This window comes from Atta cephalotes, assembly GCF_000143395.1.
Source record: "Atta cephalotes unplaced genomic scaffold scaffold00047, whole genome shotgun sequence".
Classification (NCBI taxonomy): domain Eukaryota; kingdom Metazoa; phylum Arthropoda; class Insecta; order Hymenoptera; family Formicidae; genus Atta; species Atta cephalotes.
This window is the reverse complement of record NW_012130111.1, coordinates 574,272-578,960: the sequence shown is the minus strand read 5'-3', so window position 1 is coordinate 578,960 and position 4,689 is coordinate 574,272.

Genomic DNA, 4,689 nt, shown 5'->3' with positions numbered 1-4,689 from the left:
GACCGCACTGAGTTTGAATATGAACGAAACTGGACCAGTTTCCACTGTGAGACTGTGCTAGGTAGGTATACGAGACATTATGTCACATAGGGAAAGAGAAAGTCTAAATCACGCGTAATACGAGAACCCCTTCCATTGTCACCCTCAAGAGAAGAACCCATCGCCCTCGACTAATTGCATATGATGAAACATAAATTTGAACAAATCATAGGTTGTCGTTGGAATTGTGTCGAGATTGATGCAACTCGGTGCAATATACAAAATGGCATAAGAAATTTTGTCTTACAATTCTTTTTTTTAGAATAATATATTAATGACAAACAAGTCAGAAATATAAAGGAAAAGCAAATTCTATATTTCGGAAAAACAAAAGCTTTACGTTTTTATTGCAAAATTACATATTTAACAGAGTTGGGAAAGTTACTTAGTAATTAGTTACATTTACAATTGTTTTTTTTTAAGTAGGTAGTTATCATTACAAGTTATTAACTCTAAAAAAGTAACTTTTGAGTTACTCAAAAAATAACCTTTCAATTACTTTTCAGATATTTTCTATTGTTACTACAGAAAAATGTAGATAACATTTTGATACTATTAAGATCAATAAAGAGAAAGGTTTATGTTTTTACATATCAATAAAAGATAGAAAGTGTTAAGCCAGAAATATATAGAAAACCGTAAGGCAATAAAATGTAAGCAGTAAGCGAATTGGTCAATTACAGAAGAGGTCATAAGATCATAATGTAAGCAATAACCAATCAAATATGTTGATTCCCTTATTACTTTAGTTTTTTTGTGTGCAATGAGTCTGACTTTATGTTTTTTGTTTTTCCAATAAGAACAGGATTGGTTTGTACATGTTTAAATTAACATTAAATGGAAGAATAATATATAACTGATATAGATATATAGTGCGCGCACGCACCCACTCACGCACGCACGCATGCACGCACACACGCACGCACGCACGCACGCACGCACGCACGCACGCACGCACGCACACGCACACACACACACATACAAACATAGTAGTATGGGATAAATGTTTTTATATGATAATGTGATATATGATAATGTGATATGTGTTTATAATAGTCATTTTTACTACGTATTTTACTATATACATATAATACGAAATATATTTTATACATTAAAAAATAATTCATGTAATAGTAAAATTTCATACGTTTATAATATGTATAAAGATAGTATAATGTTCTAAATAAATAAACATTTTTTTAAATACGTTTATAATTTGCGAAAAATATCCGTTTAAATAACGTAAGAATAGGATTTAATATCTAGGTATGCTATATTTTTTAAATATATTAATAAAAGATTGAGCATATATTATATTAATTTATTCCATACAACACACTTTATCCCAGATCTTGCTGGGAATGTTCTTAAGATGTTCTTTACGTCCCTTGGAGATCTACATGGGATACGGTTTCATCGCAACAATGTTGGTGTGAATAATAAACATATTTTCTCTCATACACATCCGATATAGCTAGTTAAATGTTATTTCTTGAAGACATATATAATTTATAAAATGAAAGCGTTTAAAAAAATATATTATTTATAAAATGAAAGCGTTTAAAAAACGTTTGGAGAATATAATTAAAATCCAGATATGATCTTTTAATTTTAATTTTTCTTTTTTGTTACATAAAATTCTTTTACATAAAAGCGCCCGATAGAACAATGTGAATAAATTATAACGAAATCGTGTATAAAATTTATAATTACAATTGTACAAAGTATATTATATTTACAAAAACAGATGCAGAAATTCTCTGAATTTTTTCTAAATTATTGATAACTGTTTGCGTAATTAATTTCAACATATAGTATTTCTTTTAACGCAAAGTCCCGATGTAAAATTTTTAAGATACGTCGTCGTCATTATTATGTTTATGACCAATGTTCATAGCCGAGTCTTATTTTAAGACCATCTTAAGTAATGAACTGAGTTACCGATGGAACTATCTTTCCATATTTTTCCGATCATTTTGTTTTCCTCTTATATACAGAATAAAAAATCCTTCTCCAGAATAAAAGAAAAAAACACAAATAGCTTTGGGAAAGTACAAACCTGTATGAAAATCTAAAAAAAAATTGTAAGTTACAGTTTTCTGTTACCACGTAGATTATTTTTCATACATATAAAAATGAATTTTAGTATACATCCAAATAAAAAGTACTTTCCCATATTTGCATAATATAAGAATATCATATCTTCAAATTATGATTTTGAAGTTTACAAGAGAAATGGCAGGAAAAATACGATTTGATTGTACATTTAACCTCGGATATTCATGCGATATATAGAATTTAATAGAGATAGAAATGTATGTAATTTAATCTTTACTTAATGTATGTAATATTTTATTTAATGTATGTAATGTTTTTTTGATATAATATATAGTTTATTTGGAATTAAAAATAAATAAAAATCTTTTATCGATATCGATAAAATCCGTCACTCTAGCTGCACTTTTTCTTGGTTCATGATGACTATACTTAAAGATCTTAAATATAAGAATCATCTATGAATATAGGCCTTTGTTCATGTTTACTTTAGCCAGAATGTTGGAAGTTTTGGAGTAAGAGTGCTCTAATGCAAGAGGTGCTATAGCGGTGCATGATCGGATGCGTTCAAAAACACAGCCAATATTGAACGTAGGCATTCTCTGCATTTTGCACTTTCTATACTCCGCAAAAATCACAAATACATTTGGGAAGCACACTATCAACGCTATTTGTGTCATTACTCTTGTTTTACGTCAATAATGCCTGAGAAGAAAGAGACCTGAGCGGTCATCTTTGCCTTTTTCAGACGCTTTGAACTTTGAAGCTCCCGTACATTAGTGACACCAATATCAATTTTACAGAATAATGCGAACTACGTATCACATTATCGACTGCTGATAAAGTCGTAGCGTTGAAAAATTGATGTAGTGCGAGTTTTATCAAATGCGAGTCCTGCCTACATCTACAAATTATGAATATAAAAAAAATATGCACATTTTTTATATATGTATACTTATATTTACGTAGTTTTTTTGTTACAGCTTGATTATAATGTCGGTACGAATGAAACATGCTGCACATGCTGCTGCTCGTATACGCACCAATAATCAAAATATTATATCACAAAATTGCGTTACCATACTCCGGAATCTCCGGAGGAATATTTTTTGGAGGAGAATCATATAATGTTTCAAAGAAGAATTAAATAACTACTACTTTAGTTGAAAGAAAAAATGTCTTTGAATAAATCGTGATATAATGATAAACAATTTATTAAGATCCGCCGTATAATGTGAATACACAATTAGTATAATAGTCAAAATTGAATCTTAGATACTTAAATAATTTCTATGTGAATTTATATACTACATATATAGTTATTTGAGCTGCGCGCCGATTGATTTCTCGGACTTAAAAATGCAATTATAATAATATCATATAATAATGTCATAATAACTATTGTAATATCAAAAATTAAATTGACAAGCAATTTAATAATTTGATGCTCAATCAGGCATTCTATTAAAGAGATATTAATGTGCTGAAAATTATAATAATTTCTTTTAAGAAGAATTAGAGGATTGAAAGATTCTTCAATAGAAATATAAAAATATATATATACTTAAACGTTTCATTGTATAAAAATTAAAGATAGCAGATATCACTTAATATACATATTGGTAATAGATATCACATAGATTATATTCTTGGTACAATAGTTTTTTCAAATAATTTTTGACGAAGAATTAAAATTGTTATTGCTTGAAAAGATATTCAATAAGAATATTTTTGAAGCTGTAAAAATGTCAAAATGATGATCATCTGTATTTTTCGAGGAATAATAAGGAATATTTTTAAAATAAAGATATTATAATTTAAGATTTAATTTTTAATTTGATACAAGTTTTTTATTTGACGTATATCTATAATTGACCTTTTTTACCTTTTTTTAGAAAAATAAATTTTTAAAGAAGGTAGTACATTTTGTAAAGTTAATACATATTATTTGAATCGCTAACACAATTTTGTAACATTACAAAAATACATATCACTTAGATCTCATCCTATATAAATTAATAAAAATAGTAACTTGGATTTTATTTTTTAATTTTATAAAGCTTTTTTTGAGTAACATGTAGTACCTTAGCGCCTTTTTTATCCTTTTTTAAACAGATAAGTTTGTACTTATTTAATTTACCAAAGCTCATTCATTGTCAACATTAAATAAATCGATCTACAAACATTTGTGTGCGATTTAATATATATAAAAGAATTACTTTTAAATTTGTCAAATAATTGTTATATATGATTATCATCAGAAAATCAAAACGATCAAAGAATGAAATTAGATATTTTTTTGGAGAAAGGAAAAGAATAAAAATACATACAAAGAAAGTATTCAGAATGGCAACAATATTTTATTGTGCAATCTGGCACGTCAACGTAGTGACGTATAGTCGTCGAGTCTCATAGAATAGAAAAAAGATGGCCAGAGCGCTATTTCGCTCTGTGTTGCCGGCAAGTATTCTTGCGAAGGGAGAAAACATGAACGTGGTTTGTGAGTCATGATCGAGTCTCTCTCTCTCTCTCNGTCTNCTATNTNTCTACTATACTTACTACTCTATAGTACTACGTACGTACGTACGTACTAAC